At 32.3% G+C, this 22,029-nt stretch overlaps 1 protein-coding gene and 1 long non-coding RNA gene across 2 annotated transcripts in view; one reads left to right on the top strand and one right to left on the bottom strand.

Moving 5' to 3' along the window:
* The window catches only part of LOC123700648 (Bardet-Biedl syndrome 5 protein homolog), a 216,404-nt gene that overhangs the window by 117,127 nt on the left and 77,248 nt on the right, over positions 1-22,029 (top strand). The window lies entirely within an intron of this gene.
* LOC123700656 lies at positions 7,786-9,037 on the bottom strand. Its single transcript, XR_006752635.1, has 2 exons — positions 8,968-9,037; positions 7,786-8,639 (listed from the first exon to the last, which is right to left on the bottom strand). It is a non-coding gene; the product is annotated as an uncharacterized LOC123700656 (long non-coding RNA).

Below are 22,029 nucleotides of genomic sequence, written 5' to 3'. Positions count from 1 at the left end.
TAGCGGTAGTTTGATAAACGCAAAAGTTACTCTCTATGTCTGTGCCCTGTGGTGTAATTTCGGAAACGCTGAATCAATTGGAGTGAATTTTGTATAAAAGATAGATAGAACGAATGTATTAAAAAATAGGACTAACTATTATATTCACAAATCGTATTTGTATTAATTGTGTTTTATTTCAAAAAAAAATCTGTTGTCTTGTAAATCCGAAGACTCATTATTATTCGGTCAAGGGACTCTTCTAATGTAAAAGTAAAATAAAAACAATTAAAAATCGTTATAATTATATTCTTAGATTATATTATCCAAGCTATAATAACTACCTAGTAGGTAAGAAAAAATGCAAAAATGAAAAATTAAGACGTACTTGGTTGCTATGGTAACCGAGCTGGAGCTCTTCATTTGTTCTCTAAAGATTTTTGTACAAGTAATTTAACTAATGAATAAATCTTAGAAAATCAAAGCTTCACATTTATTTTGCTAATTAAACCAAAACATGATGAATTAAACTTACGTTAAATCAATAAATAAATTGCTAAGATTCAATAAGGTAAAGAAAAACTAAATTAACTTCACATTTGCAAAACTATTTAATATTACAATCAATTAATTAGGCTAGTATATCAAGAGTAACTTTTTAACAAAAACAAATATAATTTTAGTAAGTCAAACATAAAAGTTTCAGATTTATTCCAGCTTAATTCCAAACGGTGAAAATATTTTTCTCGAAATTCCCGTATTCCAAGAAACTGATAAAAATAAATGTTTCCCTCCATACAACATCAATATGCAATTTTAAAGAAATAATAGAACATTTACTGAATAAAATGTTCAAGTGGTAGTTTCAGTTACATCTCTAAGGAATCTAGATGCGAACTCAACGACAAGAAACAGAATGTTTCATGAAAGCACTGCCAGTCACATAAATAGCTTATGGAAATAAACTACATAATATATAACAGCAAATAGCACTACATAACCATAAACCTCGCGCCTGCCGAATAATTTGAGTAAATCTGACACATCGCGTCTATGCCGATACAATTCCCACAGGCGCTCAAAAATTCATACAATGCTGCCGATGTACGTACAGAATATAAAAATCGGAAGATTACAAGTGGTCCGGTTATAGTTGATATGTAATAAGCCAGTTCTCAAAGGAGTCACTTAATATGATTTGCTTGACAGAAACTCTTTGAACTCGCTTGTTTTTCCACTGGCCCGCGTTATGAATATCTTATGTAATGGGATGGCTTTAGATAAGCGGACCTAATTTGGCGAAATATGATTTAGTTGAATGGACGTTGTGAGGAAATATAAATATGGATGGGTACTTTAGTATATAGCTAGTTATCTATGTTAATGTGGAGCGTAATTTATATAACATGAGCCCCGTTTTATTAAATAATTATCGCATTATAAATCCTACTTTAATTTTTATGCATTTATTTCTACTTCAAGGGTTTATTTTTTTAACATTTGTTTTTTTACATTACAGTAAAAAGATCTCTATCTCGATAAATATAAATACGCGAGCACTAAATTTTATATTGATTTTTAAATACTCGTGTAAAATCAAATGCAAAAAAACATTATTAAGAGGTTTTTTGCCTAACAACTAGCCTAAACAGTTGAAATAGCTCTTGCCCCCGGGTGACTAGGAAGGATATACATTACCGAAAAACTCAGAAACTACATAACCAATTAAAAAATTGTTCCAAAGGATAGTTTATCAGTAAAACATGGGTTTTATTTGCTCACTGTATCTATGCAAAAGCTGTCTTTACAGTTCTTCTATCCATTAGTATCCAATTATCCATGATCATTATTCGAACTTCCTCCCAAACTTTGGCTAAAACAAGTACTCTTAATTTTTTTATTCATTATGAATCAAAAGGCATATCCCAGACGTCTCGAAATTACTAAGCCCATTCAATCTGACGTTTATTCATAAATTAGCATTAATTGAATACGAAAAAATGCCTTCAAATAAGCGTTCAGGCCAACTAGGCCGTTTACCTCGACTCGCCTGACCTAACTTGCATTTTTTATGACCTAAAATCATATTATAAGCTACACGGACTCGCTCTACAATAGCGTTAAGGGCCCTAAAATAGCGTGGCCCAAACTTACACATTTAAATTTATTTTTGTATGTTTTCTTTCAACCAGCTGGACTTTCATTTCGCTAATAAAGTGTAATTTGTAAACCCTACTTTTACTATAAATAAAATTGTGTGTTCATCCAAACAGCTTCATACTAAGAGCATTTTAAAATAAAGGTTAGTATAAGAATCATATTTAAAACATCAGCAGTATGTCACTGCTGATCTTGCACAGGTATATGACTACCTCTATAATAAAACAGTGTTAAAACTTCCTAAAGGCCTTGAGCCATTTTAAATTTTTGTAAGACGGGTACTTTCATTTTTTTTAGGTTTTTGAGTGAACGAAAATAAAACCCGTTAGCATAAGAAAACAGTTAAGTACCTACCTATTTATGTATATCAACATCGTGTATTTCATAGTTATTTTACAAAGATCACTCATCACATATCTAATATCTAATAATATGATATTTATAAAATAAGTGTGAAGTACTTAAAACAAGGTCACATAAAACGTTATTTGCCGACTGAATTCCAGGGCCTCAACCGTACGTCTAATCCTTGCTCAATGAACGGTAATATATGCGCTCGTAGTTCTTACATAAACGTAATAAACTTACGCTAACCCGCCCCATGTGAATTTCGTTACGTAATTTTCTATTTTGCATGAATTCCTTTATATATCCACTATTTGAGTGCTAAATTGTAGCGTAACGTAATTACTATTTTAGATTGATTTACGCTGCACCGTGTCGCTACCGGGCCGTGCCCCGTCCGGGGGATCAAAAATCAACATTTCTACGCCGTGGCCCGTCCGTGCACGGTCGAGCCACGGCCAGACATGAATCTCTTCATACAAAAAGTATACAATAATGTTTGATCGAGCCCCGGACGGGGTACGGCCCGGTCGCGAAACGGTGTAGCGTACCTAAATCATGCTATATTGTATACTTTTTGTATGAAGTGAACGTGGCTCAGACTGGGCCAGGACGGGGCATGGCGTTGAAATTTGTATGAATATATATAATACATTTTTTTCCCGGCTGCGGCACGGCTCTGCCCCGGCACGGTGTAGCGTGAATCATGCTTGCATATTCGTTTAGATATATTAACTAAATTTAGGCACAGATAATTTAATATTAGACTAAGGTAAACGCAGGTATTAACGACCCCCCTAAGGCAATTTTAAAATCAACCATATTTTTGAAGTATACTGGTTCTTCTAAAGATTTATAGTTTCATTTTATATGCTAGTGTTATGCATTAAAAATGTTTTTATTGAATCAAATACATTCAAATAAAGGTTTATCTTGTAAAAAATATTTTACAATGTGACTTAGTCGATTGTTGCAATTACCGACCCATAAAAATGGCTGTGAAGCTATTAACGATTTTTATGCAGCTATTCCCGATCGTATGTGCGAGGAGGCTTTTTCCAGCAATGGAATGTATAGAAGCTAGTGATGATGATGATTACCGATCTTAATAAAATGAAATAAAAATGCAAATATATTCGTATTTTTTTTATTATATTTATTTTTAATAAAACAAATGAATACTTCTTAGTAATGAACTAAATAATTATAAACTTTTAAATTAATCAACATAATACTATTAATATAATATTATGTACATAATATATTAAATTAAAGGATATCAAACTCTAGGATATTTTCTTGTGCTATTTGATTGATGGCTTCGGCGAGTTGTGTTTTACTGGATACTTTTCGCCGCTTTTGTGGCTCCATATTTCTGGAAAAAAATATAATAATATGTTGTATGTTAATTTAACCACGAAGAAGCATTTTTAATAGGCACCTAAGTATTATATCATAAAAGTAGATGAGAAACTAAACAATCTATATTCGGTCGATAATAGCTTCCTATAGTTGCTATTACCGACCCACATGGGTCGGTAATAAAGTATGTAAGTATAAAACTAAATTGTATTACCGACCCATAAAAAAATGGTTATTTTAATTAATTTGACCCTCAGACTATAAAATAATATATAATTGATTAATGTCACACAAAATATGAACAAATGCATATTGTTTAAACAAAAAAAAAAACAATGATTTACTACTGTAACCATTCGATACCGATCCTCGAAAAATATCATAACTTTGTATAAATTGACAACGCTAAAAAATAAACACTAGACAAAAAAGTTTAGGTCGCTAATAGATTTTTATGAAGACTCATAGCTTAGATTTAAACTGGTCCATAAAACCACTTGTGTTAGTGTGATACAATAACATAAAAGAAAATTAAAACAAAAAGTTACGTTGTTGCCATTGCCGACTTATGGGTCGTTGATACCTGCCACGACTTAAACTGGTGAAGCTAACACCGTCCCATTTTAATTTAACGTTTTATCGTTTCAAATTAAAAGTTGACACTTAAATACATTGACATTTAGTAATATAAATTAAAGTATAGATGTCATTTGTTTGTAAATAAATGTCTTAAAAAGATAAATCACAGTACTTACCCGAAGGAACAACGGAACAGTACGAAACGTCCTGCGTCCACGCTACCCCGCAGCAACTTACGTATTTTAACTCTTTTTGGCACAGTTACTCACACTAACGTAAAAGTATACGATGCTCAAGTAATACATTCGTGTATAACTTTGCCTACCTATAGCTAGAATAGTTCTGGAAACGTTTAAATTTCGAATTACTGTTATAGGTCGGTAATACCTTCAGATTTTCGATGGGTCGTTGATAGCTGCGTTTACCTTAGTATGTAGGTTTTATTCTGAATAGATATTTTGTGGTGTTTATTTTAGGGTTATGAATTGGTTTAATAATGAACTTGATCTTGATGTTTATTTCACAGCCTTTGTGTGATAAAGTAATTGATAATTAGTATAGTCATACTGGCTAAAGCCTAAATGATTCATGTATTCATTCATAATTTATTATGGTTTGAAATAAGCACTGTCCTCTTGTGGACGTAGGCGGAATTATTACACTTTTATTCAATTTAATTTATTTACAGAAAAAAAAAATTAATAAATTTAAGTGGTTACATACCCATCTAGGTATACTAATATTACAAAGAGGAAAGGTTTGTAATTATGTATGTATGCATGCATGGTTTTCACGCATAAACTACAGGACCGATTTCAAAAATTATTTCATCATTAGAAAGCTGTAATACCTATCTTCACTGAGCAACATAGGTTAGGTTTTATCCCGGAAATCCCACGGGAACTGGAACTATGCGGGTTTATCTTTGAAAACGCGGGCGAGGCCGCAGGTGGAAAGCTAGTAAAATAACAAATCGACTTTTGTTACATACTGAGTTATTTCATAAAAATATAAGTAACTATTTCTAATTACTATAAACTATGCAACATGCAAAATACTTACTACCTTAAAAATAAATATAGCTCTATATAATTTATGCAATGTGACCTCTAAATATTTGTTACTTTTCACACGAACACTTGTTATTTTGTTATATTTAATTTTAAGCGTAATTAATAAGTGACAGTTGGCAATAGATAAATATAATTATTTTTTAACAAAAACTAAACCGCCACAAAACGCTAACCGCCACGAACCAGCTTTCAAATAAAAAAAGTAACGTCAGAATCGATTCAATCAGCCGATAGTTCTGAAGTAACAAACCCAAAAAGTATAGACGTTAATGAAAACATAGTAAAAAATACATTTACAATATACCACTAGCTGTGCTCCGCGTTTTTACCCGCGTGGCTCCGCTTCTGTTGGTCTTAGCGTGATGATAACATATAGCCTATATCCTTCATCGATAAATGGGCTATCACACACTGAAAGAATTTTTCAAATCGGACCAGTAGTTATTGAGATTAACGCGTTCAAACAAACTCTTCAGCTTTATAATATTAGTATAGTATTTTCTAGGGTTTGGTTTTACGCGAGTATTAAACGCGTCTCCCCGTGACCACGCTCGCTGTAAAGTGTTCGAAACGTCGGGAAAATAATATAATGAATAAATCGCGTTTAAAATCCGTTAAAAATTCTTTAATTTCTAAATATTAGTATAGTCAAGAGTCGAATTACTTGCTACTTGCAATATTTTATTTAAAGTTCATATGACTGAAATACTGACCATAAAACGAAACAATATACAATACCGTAAGTAGAGTGTAATCCGTAAAAGTTAGCGCATAAACTCGGTATCAGCCGGTAATTTGTTTACGAAGGAAACTTCCAGTTTGACTTATTGCTAATAACGGGCGTGTATGGATTGATTAAAGGTTCAAGACAATAACCCGCTTATGTAAGACCCTGTGCCCTTTAAGGGTCACGGTCGTATCTATTTTGAGTTTGGAAAGTACCTAGATATTCTGTAGGGTATCAGTTTGGAATGTTAGTTGTATACATTAACAAGCGGTCCGCCTCGGCTTCGTCCGTGGTAAATATTTCACAATTAAAGGTAGCCTATATTCTTTCTCAGGGTCTAAAGATTGTCTGTGCCAAATTTAATCAAAATCGGTTCTGTAGTTTATGCGTGAAAACCATACATACATACAAACATACGTACATACATACAAACCTTTCCACTTTATAATATTATTAATTAGTATATTAGTATAGATAATAGTGATGTGGACTCTTTTTTTGAAGTTAGTTAAAGCGGAATAGGAATGTTTTAACATTTAGCATGGCATGTACCTACTTTATATGTATCTATTGAAGGAAAACTAATAACTAATTGGAACAACAGAAGCAAAGGCAAAAAACTATTATTGCGTGACGTAACACATATACATAGCCTCTTCTCGGTGAAAATGCGTTTTTTTCTGAGAATAGGCAATGTAGTATTGCTAGAGATCTAACTGAAAATATATCTATGTAATATATATGTAATGCAATTAGTGTAGTAGCCATTTGCAACTTTAAATATAAAATTTAATGTTGAAAATAGCAAACGGAGTTTAGTATTATTTTAAATGATTTAATGATTGAAATGTAACAAATAATATTATAATTAATTATGTCTAATAAGCCGAATGAATTCGTGTATACGCCATTGTAACAGTGATTGTAAATTAGTGTAAACATAGGCTCCTGAAAAACAGTTTACAACTTAATATTAGGAGCCTGCGTCATTAAATTTTTGTAACATATAAATGATTTATTTATTACAAAAGGATTATAATGTACAAATATAGTTTATAACTCAAAATCAAAGCGCCTTTGAATCGTCATCTTATATTACATTCAATATAGTTCGCTTCAGAAAGCAATTTCTATAGAGAAGCTGGCAAGCTCTTGTAGTTGCTTCTTTTACATAAATAAGAAAATCCTTCTTAATATTATAAACGTGCATGTTTAAAAGGGTGTATGTTTGTTACTCTATTACGCAAAAACTGATGATCTGTGTGTATATTTTGTGAGATAGATTAGCACATAGGTTGCTTTTCACCCGTATGAAGCCGTGAGGTCCACTTAGTGAAAAATACGAGCAAGTGGGTCATTGTCAAATTTTGCGCAGGTAAACGTAACTGCAGATTTCAAAAAAGTGAAAAAGAAAATATTTTAAAATTGAACTTTTCTTTATGCCCGTGCCTGTTAAAATAACTGAAGTATCTGTAATTCAAGTTGGCCGAGATGTTTAGATAATAATTTAAGATTTATTTCAGATTTAGTGCGTCAGGGTGGAGAAAAAATACAACTCTGTTATTATTACACTTTACCTTTTATCATTAAACTAAATAAGCCAGTCGCACATATTTTGACTTTTATATTAATTACAGTCTTTTATCTTATAATCACCATTAGAAGCACAAGCTTTTTTTAAGTTTAACAGTAATTTATTTACAATTTTAGTCAACTCTGTTACTTTATGAATAATAACAAACTTTAAATTCTACACAACTCCATGAAATATCTGTAAATTAACAGCTAATTACAACATATAACCGCTTCATTACCTGACAAATTAACCTATTGTAATTTAGCAGTATTATATTGAATAGCTTTTCCTAAATTTCGTAACTAAGTTCTTTAATCTTCGGGACACGAAAGTAACAGAGTTGTAACACAGTAACTTAGTTGTTTTTTTTGTACTATAAGTGAATAAATTGCATACTCTTGATATGTCGTCACGTTCGAAAAGATTGATTTTGGTTCTAAAAACATTTTTCTTACATGCGGGCTGATTTTTTTCATATGAAACTTTGATCCACAGCAAGACACTCTTGTATAATTTGTATTTCCTGCCTAGACATTTTAACGGCCTTCTTGTCGAATATTTTATCAATAGCATACTTATCCTTCAGATTCTTAACTTTTTCATGGCCATTTTTAATAGCATCTACTGGATTTTCTGGATTGCCGTCCTTACTTTTAGACTTCTTTCGTTTTTCTCTGTTGCATTGTTTTTTATACGTCTCCTATCTCTTGTTAACTGTTTCTAATTGTTACTTAAATTTTATATAATCTGTAAATAACTTCGATCTGTTTCTATTAACTTGCTTGCTTCTCAGCTGGCGTGAGAGGCATTTTAAGGGCGTTAATAACGGCAGAATAGCCTGTAACAATATATTCAAGGTTACATTTAATTAAATATGATTTATTTACATATAACAACTCAAAATTACTTTGGGAAACCGATTCTTAAGAAAAAAATTTATTACAAATATAAAATTTCAAACAAAAGGTACAGAATACATGCTTACTCAACTCTGTTACCATGAGCTAAGTAACAGAATGATGATAACAGAGTTGTAAATTTTACATTTTAAAAGACATAAATCATAGAATAATGCATTTAGTTATTTTTTTATTTCAAATTGAGCATAATTACCCTTTAAACAATAAAGTGAACGTAAGTTAATAGAAAAAAACGGTTTTACTTACTTTAATAGGTAGGTAACAATGTTGATGCGGAATAAAAACACGCGACACGTTCAGCGCCACGCGGTCGACTGAGATTTAGTGGTGTGCGGAATCGATTATCATTAATCGATTAATCGATTATCAAGATGATCGTTTGCAATCGATTATCATTTCGATACAATCGATTGGGAGTAAGCCATTTAAGTAATGGTAACCCTACACAACAAACATGTGGCAATAGCTTGTCTGCTGGATCCACGTTTTAAAAAAACTCGGTTTCGGTACGGACAGTAATGCAACAAATGCCCAACAACGTTGTCTTGAAGAACTAATTTATCTCAGAAACAGCACTCAAGGGACTAGTGAGCTAGTAATTACACAACCACAACAACTTGAGCAAGTAACTGCAAAACTATCGATCTGGGATCATTTTGAGCGAAAGAAATCAAATTTTATTGCAACATCTACATCTTCAACTGAAAACATAATAACATTACAACAATACTTAGAATTACCTCCACTTGCAAGGACAAGAGGTCAGTTGACAAATTTAAGACGGAACAGCCTTCTGCCAAAGCATCTAGATTACATCATTTTTTTAATGCTAACTGGTCACAGATTGGGAATTATTGATGTATTTGTTTGATTTTTAATATCTAGTAGTTTTATTTTAAATAAATATGTGATTTAATTCAGTTTTGTTTCATTTTTGTAATCTGGAGGTAAGAAAATGTAACAATTTTTATTTCGAACAAGATAATCGATTAATAATCGATTATCTTGGTTCGCATAATCGATTAATCGATTAGATAAATAATCGAATCGGCACAGCACTGCTGAGATTCAATGTACCCCACCCCCAGACCTAACGAACGACCACAATGGCTGCAGAAACCTCGCTCAAGCTAATAGAAAGTCGAAAACAGCGCCACCTCTATTTTGAGTAATGATTTATTTAGTAACATAGTAGTGCACACGATTCCAAACACTACGTGGGACAAAGTTAAAAAAAAAATTATAAAATAAATTTTAGCACTGATCGGTTTTAAAATGTACTTTTAGAAATATTCACAATATTCTGTTTATAATAATATTTTAATTAATGTGGGTTGGTATATTGGAAATTGTAGTTATTTTATATTTTCTGTAACGAAGTGCTACTTGGGACAGGTCAAATTTGTATGGAAAACCCTTCTGTTACCAGAAAAAACCACAATGTTACTTTAAAAAATAAAATAAAAAATGAAAACTAAGTCTTTATTTTATTAAAATATGTTTATTAATGCGATTAAGTTTGTATTTGCTGTAAGTTTTTAGTGACAGTTAACTTTTTAATGGTATAGAAGTAAAAAAGTTTTGAGGGACAAGTTAACCTGCGCAAAATTTGACAATGACCCAAGTACATTATTCAATAAAATTATTGTCAATGATATAACGGTTTCGCTTCGGTTTTTATATAAGTAGATTTATTGACGAGTATACCTACATATTTTTAGATAGTTAAGAGGGCTTATTCAATTTAACGCAAGTCAAAATCTCCGCGATCTATTACGATAGATCGCGGCTTGCGCTATCCTTTTACTATGAACAGCATAAGTCCACAGGAGAGCGCCGAGCAACATGTCCTCTCTCTGGAAAGGCTCGCTGCCGACTGATTTTAATCGGGTCGCACGCAGTGTTTTATAGTACTTTAAAAAAAATTGTAGAAAAATAATAGAGGTACCTTAGTTGATTTTTTAAATTTTATCTTATAAGTAAGACGTTCTTTTATTGCAATATGTAAAAATTATATTAAACTAAGTCAAATATCTTGGTGAAAATAATCATTTTGTCGACTATAATTTCTAAAAAAATTCACATTGTTCGGATTTTAATTTCGTAAATTAGGAGTCCAAAATAAAAAAATCTTTTAACTAACTATTTTAATAAGGATTTTTGCAGTTAGTTAAAAAAAATTGTGTGTTAGATCTGTCAGCGATTTCAGATATTTTTAGCTTCGAAATTGACACTAAAAGCGAAATCAAGTAATCATCGGCTCAGTTATCTTGATGGTATTCACAAATACTGTATTAATTGAAAAAAACTCTTAACTAACTATATAGACAATAAAATTTCCTAAAATTATTAGTAATTCATATGTTTGTAAGATAAGTGGTTGATGGACAATCTGGTTTGAAAAATCACATATTTGAGCCAAACAGCGCACGGACCGCGTACACGGCCTTAATAACACATAACTTGTTATTTTTTAATTATTATTATTCAAAAACCTTAACTATGAGATATTTGTTCGATATCTGCTTCATCAATCAAGTTAATATAATGTTTGTGAAGTCTAACCATGTCTAACATCGTATTTCAATTTCACTACATATAAAACAAAGTCGCTTTCTCTGTCCCTATGTCTCTTTGTATGCTTAAATCTTTAAAAGTACGCAACGGATTTTGATCCGGTTTTTTTTAATAGATAGAGTGATTCAAGAGGAAGGTTTTAGTATATAATTTATTAGGTTTTAGACAAAGCGGGCGAAGCCGCGGGCGGTAAGCTAGTATAGTAATAATCGATGACCTTAATAGAACATCCTTTAGGAGCAAAATACACTATAGATATTAGATAAGGTATATAAAGAAAGTATCATGTTTGATTCCATAATGTGATTTAACGGAATAATAATAATCAAACAAAAAAAAATATTTTTTCTGTTTCGATGTTAGCTTAATATAATAATAAGCCTTCCTCGATAATTGGGCTATCTAACACCGAAAGAAGTTTTCAAATTATCTAGAATTTTTTAGAATTGTTCAAACAAACAAACAAACTCTTCAGCTTCGTGATAATAATAATATTATATACCTAGCCTTTATTACTCGTGGATAATGTAGCTTTCGAATGGTGAAAGAATTTTTAAAAACGATCCAGTAGTTTATGAGCCTATTCATTACAATCAAACAAACAAACAAAGTTTTCCTCTTTATAATATTATATAGTGTAGATAGATAAAAAAACTTAATCGTTTCGCCTACTTTTCTCTGAAAGAATTAAATGTGACTGATATCTGTGTGCAGGTTATCTTGCCTTAAGGTATTGATAAAATCCGTCCAGTAGATACGAAGCTAGAGCCTAGAGCAGTCCTCTCCAGATTTTACATCGTAAATCCATTTCAGGCATAGTACTTAATATATACTAGTATAGGTATGCTATTTATTATTGCTTTAATATATTTATTGCAATAACAAAAAAGATACATATACATTTGTTATACATTTTAAGTAAACTACAATAATAGATCTTAAATGTAAGATTGTAAAATTGCCTTTACACAATATCGTCAACGACACGACATATCGTATCGTAGTCGTATCGTTTTAATATTCGCTTTACGCTCTATGGGGAGAGTGCTATGTTTAAAGCTTCACTCAATTTAGACTTCATCAGAAATTGGCCTATTTATCCTCTAATATAACTTTATATTGAATTAATTTATAAGTTCTAAAGTGAAACTCCGTTATTATTAATTACTGCTGTTTCAAAGATGTTTGACATTCCTACATATTTGATGATAGAGTCGAGTTTAGTATTTAGAAATTAAAGATTTTAACGGATAACGCGATTTATTCGTTACTAGCTGTGCTCCGCGGTTTTACCCGCAGTGCTCCGCTATATTGGTAAGTTGGAAAAGGCAACCAATCTACTAAAATTGTGAGGGGATTCTAAAGCCTGTAACACAGTTTTGATCTAACACAGGCTTTAATTTCCCCAAATATATAAACTGAATTAAAAAATTCGACGACATGTGTCATCCGCCAACCCGCACTTGGCCAGCGTGGTGGATTATGGCCTGTACCCTCATAGGAGGCCCGTGTCCCAGCAGTGGGAACGTATATGGGCTGATGATGGTGATGATAAACTGTATTATTTTAAAACTTTTTCAATAAAGATTTTTTCTATTGGTCTTAGCGAGATGATATATAGCCTTCCTCGATAAATGGGCTATCTAACACTGAAAGAATTTTTCAAATCCGACCAGAAGTTCCTCAGATTAGCGCGTTGAAGCAAACGAACTCTTCAACATTATAATATTAGTAACGATAGATTTTGAATTTCGCTTCGCTTGATATTTTCATCTATTATTGTGTCTATTTGCAAATACTATAAGGTACCTACTGTCAGTGGGTCAATATGGTTTCCAATGAAAATCTGCAGAGAATCCTAAGTAAGTAGGTACTTCATGCTTACATTCTTAGATAACTGAATGGATTTTCTCGTAAATATAGGTTAGTCCTAACTCGGTTGTAAACAAATTCTATTTCATAGCATTTTTTTACTATTGTTATCTACACTAATATTATAAAGAGGAAAACTTTGTATTTGATAAAAATGAATCGCCAAAAGCGCAAAACTGGAGAACGGCTGAACCGATTTCCATAATTCTTTTTTTAAATAATATTCCTTGAAGTACGAGGTTAAGTTCTTACGGAGAGAATCAAGTACCACAGGCGAAGCTGGGGCGGACCGCTAATCCATACTAATATTATAAATACGAAAGTAACTCTGTCTGTCTGTCTGTTACTCAATCACGCCTTAACTACTGAACCAATCTGTATGAAATTCGGTATAGAGATATTTTGATACCCGAGAAAGGACATAGGATAGGTTTTATCCGGAAATCCCACGGGAACGGGAACTATGCGGGTTTTTATTTCACTGCGCGCAGCGCGGGCGATGCCGCGGGTGGAAAGCTAGTTATGTATAAAAGTATGTATAAAAGTATATTACTCAAACAGATTGATCCATATGTGAATGCCACAAACAGTTTGAACCGCGCCTAAAAGTTAAAACTAAACCAAAACACTGGACTAAAATTTAACCGAGCGACTCTACAATAGTTTCAAATTAAGGTGTAATGGCCGTAAGCGGTTCGGGTAAATATTTAAACATTTTACAACGTAAAAACGTGTGTACTAATGGTCCAAGCGGGAATTAGGGATAGCTCACGGGCCGTCGGCCATTTTGTGTTGAATTTATACCGCAGTTAATGTATTAGCGGTGAATGTAGACAAAGATAGAATGTATTTGAAGTCCGCAAACAGATTTATTTACCCATAAAAGGTATGAGGAAGTTTGAGTGTGTATATATTTAAGTGTGTAGTTATATTTATAGCCGCCTTGATTAAGTGTGTTTTATTTAGTGTACTGTCGTAATAGAAATCATAACAACAATCACAATATGCAGATTTCACTCAGCGTTGTAGACGTCCCTTCTCGTTGTGGCTAGAAGTGAAGAAATAAGTTTATTGTAAACTAGCTGTTCACCGCAGTTTCACCCGCATTGCTCTGCTCCTGCTGTTCTTAGCGTGATGATGTATAGCCTTCCTCGATAAATGGGCTATCTAACACCGAAAGAATTTTTCAAATCGGACCAGTAGTTCCCGAGATTAGCGCGTTCAAACAAACAAACAAACTCTTCAGCTTTATAATAATTACATAGTATAGATTAAGAAGAATAATATTCTACTGTCCAATGTTGAATTTAATAGCAGAAGAAATTCGATTGTTCAAGCGGGATCGACGAGGCTAGGTGTTGCTCTGGCATGGCAAAAAGACGCGGATTCGAATCCCACGTCATGATCGATTTTTTGTATCCTTTAAAATTTTTTATTCTAAAATTTTTCAGTTATTTTTTTTAATAACATATAATTATTTGAATTATTAATTCTTTAACCAACATACGCACAATGAATACCCGTAGAGTTATTACCAATTCATTTTTCATTTATATAGCAGTATTTATAATTTATTTATTTATTTATTTATTTATTCAATTTAATACACACAACAGGCCACGATCTTGCCGGGTCCATAGGCGCCACATCGATTTTACGAGCAGATCGCAGCCCAACAAAATGTGTACAATTACAATACTAAAATGGGATACAGTTTAAAGTTATCTAAAGCGTATTACAATAAATTCATATTTAAAAATTCGATAATTCAATATTACATGTATGAAAGAAAGACAATAAAAATAATGGTTACATTACACAATACATTACAACAAAACTAGGACATCATTTCAAGATTCGACAGACATGTTCTTTGAATATGTTTATTCGATGATCAAATATATCAAAATCGGGGAATCTTGTGGATAAGTCATTGTACAAACGGCAGAAACGAGATTATAAGTTAATATAAGTTACTTACTATCTAGTAGAAACAAACCGCACATAAAACGTTGCGAAATGAAAGAGAGGACGTATATCGTATGCGATAAAACAAAAATTACGTTTATTTTAAAGGAAAGTGTGCGCGATTTCGTCTGCTTTATTCTAAGTAAAATGTCATAAAACAGCACGACTAGGGCTGGCTCATAACTGGAAATTACTCTCTAGTAGGTAGTAAAATTAGTTAGTTTGTCTCTACAAACTAACAGAAAATCAATGTAGTCAAGATAAAAAGTTTCTTTTTTTATGTTATATTATTATTAAGTAGATTAGTATTATATTATCTGTGCTTGTAGATTAAAAGGAATATTCAAAAATACTGAGCGACTGAAGAAGAAATTTACTGTAGCTTAAATTTAATGTTACGTTTACCTTAAATTTACTTTTACAGAGTAAATTTAAGATAAATAGATTACATATTATATGGCTGACTAAAGATCATATATTTTTTTTTTAAACAATTTATATATTTTGCGCTATTGCTATTTTTATACTGTTCTACATTCTAACTAACTTTTCACCCGCGGCTTCACTCGCTTAGTCAAAGGAAAACCCGCTTAGTTAGTGTTCCCTGGAATTTCCGGGATAAAAACTTGAGCATCAAATTGAGAAAAACGGACAGACGAGAGATATTTTGGCATTTATAATATTAGTAGAGATTTACCAGACGTTATCGGTGGACGCCATTTGCATTTCTGCATGCCAATAGCGAATATGATGACAATATAACGATATTAATTATTTTGTAAAATTAAATTGTAAAACTGACATGATTAAAAAAAAGCAACTATGGAGTTTCTTGCCGGTTCTTCTCCGTAGATACTGCTTTCCGAATCGGTGGTAAATTTTAAAAATAATATATAATGACGATTCAAAAGTGTTTCTAGAAGAAGTCCAATTGAATAAATAAATGTTCGAGTTTGAAGCTATGAATATTTTTTCTGTATTTTCTCGAAAGAGACAGCCCTACACGAGACGTAGTATTAAGATTATATTAGAGTGTGGAACACCTCCCATAAGTCACGTCCGTATTTGCATTTCAAATAAACAGATATGAAAATGAAGAGATTTTAAATTTTTTAACGTAGGTACGTATCATCTTTTATTGCCTCTTAGTTTTATTATTTTCTTTCTTGGCGGTATAATGATAAGGTAAGAAAAATAGTGATTTTAATACAATTTTAGTGGATTACTACGGTAATACTTACTACTACTACTCCTTCCCTATCTTCTTTTAAATACCAAGTTCGTAACCATTATCTCTCAACTGCCTTTAATTCGGATTAATATATATTTATGTAGTATAAGTATATTTATATATTATATTATATTTTTTTAAGTTATATAGTTACTACTATTTAGTATGTATTTGTATGTATATATATGTATGTATGTGTGTCTTTAGTTGTATCAATATGATTAGTTTATTATAATGTATAGTATGTTGTGTGTATCTTGTATATATGCATTTTATTGTATTATATAATTACTTCTACTTAATCTAATAATTACTTCTGTTTCTCAATTTATTATCTCGCTTCTTTGCCTTCTCCCCGTGGTTGCCTGGCAGAAATCACTGCATAGTGATAAGGCCGCCCTTTGTGCTTTTGTGTATTGTAAATTGTTATTTTATGTACCTGGTTTATTGCACAATAAAGTGTTATATAAATAAATAAATAATATGATGTAGGCCTTATTATTATTATTGCGTTATATATATTGTAGTTTGTGTAGTGTATTATAGAAGTATATTTATATTACTGTGTAGTATATATGTACAGTATATGTAGTTTATGTAGTATGTAGGCATTTTTATTTATTTTTTTTATATTCTATCTTTTATTTCTTTTTTGCGCTATCCTTATTCTTCTTACATTTCCTTTCCTACCAGGTTGCCTGGAAGAGATTGCTGTGTAGCAATAAGGCCGCCTATTGTGCAAAATTGTTGTACCTTATTAGTCTGTACCACATGTCTTAAATTGCTTTGTACAATAAAGAGTTATAAATAAATAAATAAATTGCGAGAGCTCGCAAATAAGAGTTCCAAGTACTATTAGTATTTGAGAAGAAAACAATATCCCCTGTTTCATTATGTTATAAATGTTTTATTAATCATAGAGATGGTAGGGAACACATTATTAAGAAGGCTGATTTTGTAAAAAAAATACGGAAGCGTCCACTCAAACAACACACACACACACACACATACATACATACATCATTTCTATCAATGCCTACAAGGCGTTAATCGGCTAAGATCCACCACATAGCCAAATACGGATTAGAAGACACTCCAAACTTTTAAATTCTGGAACATTCCATAACAATGTTTGGAAATTCATTAACCGACTTCAAAAAAAAGGAGGAGGTTATCAATTCGGCCGGTATTTTTTTTTTTTTTTTATGTATGTACACCGATTACTCCGAGGTTTCTGAACCGATTTACGTGATTCTTTTTTTGTTCGATGCGGGATGGTGTCGAATTGGTCCCATAAAAATTTTATTCGGATAGGCCCAGTAGTTTTTATTTTATGAGCATTTTTGTCTGTAGGTATTTGTAAATTTTGCAAGTGCAAGTTTGAAGTCGGTTGTTTTTAATGCAGTTATCACTTGTTGTAACATAATTCAATCACAAGCCTTAAATACATAAACAAACTTAATAATACGCTTTCGGTATTTTTTCAATTATATCAGCACAAAGGTGTCAATAGACGTTTATTTGTAAAGCCTTCGATATATACACTGCTATATATAACAGGTGGAGGGGAGGTCGTTAACCCAACCAAAATAGCGAGAGAATAATTTTATTGTACGGTTGGGGCTCGGTAATAAGACTTCCGTGGAGGGACAAAGACGCCTCCGTAGCTTTGCTTGCTGCGAAAGAGTTTGCTGGCGATTATAGCAAGCTTATAGCATTCGTTATGACTGCAGGATTGGATAAAATCAGGGTAAAAAGGGTATGTAGGTATTATGGGCATTCATTACACTAAACCAAGGTCGTCAATTCACACAAACTATCTAAGATTTTTGTTGTTAAAAGGTTCCATACTCATACTCATAATTTAATTTGAAATGTCTATTCAATTCAATTGTTTCTCGTCGAATATCTTGAAATAAATATGCTTTGATGGCAATTTTATATTGTATTAGTATAAGAAGAACCAACAGGATCGACAAAAATGTGTAAGACTAGAATAAATACTAAGTTTCGTTTGACCTTCACCCTTTGTAAAAGTTTAAATATCCAGCTAAGGCTAAAAGAAGAAAAGTTTATAGGTCTATACTTTCGCAGCAAAGCCTTAAAACTAGTGTTACTTTCCTAGTCAATACAAAATACAGTTAATAGTTAAATTGACAATTGTATAGTGGTATTGAATATAATTGTTTCTTTATCAATAGTAAGGTAGATGGCTCTAACCTTACGACAAATGCCTTCACGTGGTAATCCCTGCTCTCTTCAGCCCCCCTAGCCAAGTGGCTTTCTGTTAGCGTAAGCTGTTACGTCAATCTCATACATTCGTAGTCTATTCTATTGAACGCTACGCTATCAGAAAGCCACTTGGCTAGGGGGGCTGACAATCTACACTAAACTACGAGAAAAATATATTGCTGGCACATCTGAGAGGAGTATATCAAATGATTTTCTTTGAGTCTCTCTAGTCAATTTTTGAAAAAATCACTGGAATTACATTTTAACCAAAAATTAAGACCCTTTTCATTATCCTTTTATAAATACATGCTATGAATGAGTTTAGGGAAAGAAGATCCTTTAAACTTCACCGAATATGTAGACAGCCAATGAATATGTTATTATATATCAATCCATACTAATATTATAAATGCGAAAGTAACTCTGTCTGTCTGTCTGTCTGTTACTCAATCACGCCTTAACTACTGAACCAATTTGCATGAAATTTGGTATAGAGATATTTTGATACCCGAGAAAGGACATAGGATAGGTTTTATCCCGGAAATCCTACGGGAACAGGTTTTTCTTCGAAAACGCGGGCGAAGCCGCGGGCGGAAAGCTAGTATTTTATATTTAACTCAGTATTATACTCATACTACCGGTTGGCTTGGTCGGTAGTGGCCCTGCCTTTCAAGTCAGAGGTCGTGTGTTCGATTCCCACCCGGGGCAAATATTTATGCGATGAACATAGATGTGTGCTCTGTGTCTGGGTGTTAATTATATATAAGTATTTATTTAATATTATATATGTAAGTTTATCAGCCATCTGGTTTCCATAACACAAGCGAAAGCTTAGTATGACATCAGATCGTGCCGTGTGAAATTTGTCCTGAATAATATTATATTAATAGCAATTGAGCTATCAGGTTTCTTGCTAGCTCTTCTGTCCAGGAATTCACTCAACTATCAATTCACAAGAAATAGCTACAAAAAAGGTCCTGGAACACAGATCGATTTTATGTCACACTAACGACACGCCCCGACTTCACTCGAAAAGTTTATCCATCTACAACTTGGCTTTTGGTAAAAATAATGTTTTAAAGTTTCACGTCCGGAAATACGATTGTGAAATAAGTATCATATTTCGTGCAGTAGTTTTGTGGGATAGGTTTACGAACAGAAAACAGATGGTAACACTTAAAAACTATTTGATTACACACCTACGTTTTTATTGCTTTAGAAATCGTTTCTCTTATAATTTCACTCCAAATTCACAAAAACTATGAACTCTTTTTATTTATTTATTGTTCAACGTAACAAACACTATTGAATGGATTTCGCACACAATCTTCAATACAGATGGCCTGAAACAACATTCACAACCCATGACATTCAATCCGCTAAAAAATAAAGTCATGGACAAAGCTAGCCTAGCTGTTACCCGCAGCTTCGATCGCTTATACTACTCTTTAGGCTCTTTAGGCTCGAACTACACATGTTCAGATACAAAAATAATACAATAAAGTCGTTCTGTTGCGACGTGAAAGAAAAATAAACAAATAAACACACTTTCGCATTTATTACTGAGATTATGATACACAAAATACACAGATACGACTACATCTTGCAAAATATTTGCCCATAAAATGCCGCTTGAAAATATACAACTGTTGACATTTACCGTTCAACTTGATTGAATATTCGTGCTTCGCAAATTTGATCGGAGAGGCGAAATGCGCTTAGAAAGATCCCCGACTGGCTTTTAGCCCCAAACTTCCTTCCACACTGAAAAATGAACTAGGATTTTTGAAAGAGCACCCTAAGTCGCTTCTGATCTGCATAGATGTAGAACTCAGCTGGATACGATAAATACGGTTTATTTTTCATGCGAAACTGAAAACGCATGAAGTCAGGAAATAGGATACGTTAAAAAAGCCTTTGACTAGCCATAACAACATCGGATTCAGCAAAACTTAAATTAAAATCTGACATTATAGCAATAATGTAGACATTGAATGCAATATAAATATAATATGAAACATAGAGTTTAAGAAAGAAAGATAAAAGGTTTCAGTTTTTACAATAGTAACGTAAGAATTTGCATATTATATAAGCTAGAGTTTTTGATTTTATATTAATATATTTTCTATAACAACATTTATTAAATAAAATATCACCATACTAGCTTACCGCCCGCGACTTCGTCCGCTTTGTCTAAAACCTAATAAATTATATACTAAAACCTTCTTCTTGAATCACTCTATCTATTAAAAAAACCGCATCAAAATCCGTTGCGTAGTTTTAAAGATTTAAGCATACAAAGGGACATAGGGATAGAGAAAGCGACTTAATTTTATACTATGTAGTGATGAAGCGTCTTTAATTCAATAATAAGAAAATCGAAATATTTCCCAAATCCAATTACACAAACACAACTCTAACAAAATACATAGAACTTTCCAGAATCTCTCTGTAACATGTAAATGGACTCGATAAAGCTACATCGATTTAAAACTTGCAAAAAACTTACTCGCAAGGTCGTCTATTACTATTCACAGCGGAGTGTTTTTTATTTGAATATTTTTCTAATAATCCACCGTTCGTATAAGCATTGGAACGCATTGGAATACATTGGAACACATTGGAACACATTGCTTACCGATTCTGCGGGTATTTACCAGATTTTTGTGGAATACAACGTTAAATTTCTGTTTCTGTTCGATGTTAGGGGTAAAGAGATACATAATACGCTACAATATTTTAAATAGTTAATAGAAAAATATTGTCTTTTAGGAAATATTCGATACAGTATTAATATTATTAACTAATAAGCTAATATATTAATTATTAATACATCTATATGTATGTCTCTATAGATATGAGATGTGTTTTCAGTTATGTAATTTCATAGTTCATAATATACTTAATATTATAAAACATTTTGATTGTTTGACTTAACTCAAAAACTATTATACTAAACTATTCGATCGATTTTACATAATATATTCTTTTTATATTACCAAAGCTTTACACAAAGTAAGTGCTGATTTACACAGGGTCAGTAGACAATGTCAGTCGCGGCGCCGAAATTCGGCCCCGCGACTGACTTTAACTGTTTACATAGACTTCAAGCCTCTGTACTGACTTCAAATCTGTTTACACAGGGTTTTTTTTCGGGTCAGCACTGATTTGCCTCGAATTTGTAGTCAGTTACTGACCCTGTGTAAATCAGCACTAACTGACTGAACTGACTTTAACTGTTTACATAGACTTCAAGCCTCTGTACTGACTTCAAATCTGTTTACACAGGGTTTTTTTTCGGGTCAGCACTGATTTGCCTCGAATTTGTGGTCAGTTACTGACCCTGTGTAAATCAGCAGTAATGTTACCTAAGAATATAATAAAGCTGCTTTCTCATGAGATTACAATTTAGAAAATATTACATTATT

The sequence above is a fragment of the Colias croceus genome, chromosome 20 (genome assembly GCF_905220415.1).
Source record: "Colias croceus chromosome 20, ilColCroc2.1".
Lineage (NCBI taxonomy): Eukaryota > Metazoa > Arthropoda > Insecta > Lepidoptera > Pieridae > Colias > Colias croceus.
This window is presented reverse-complemented; position numbering and strand designations above follow the sequence as displayed.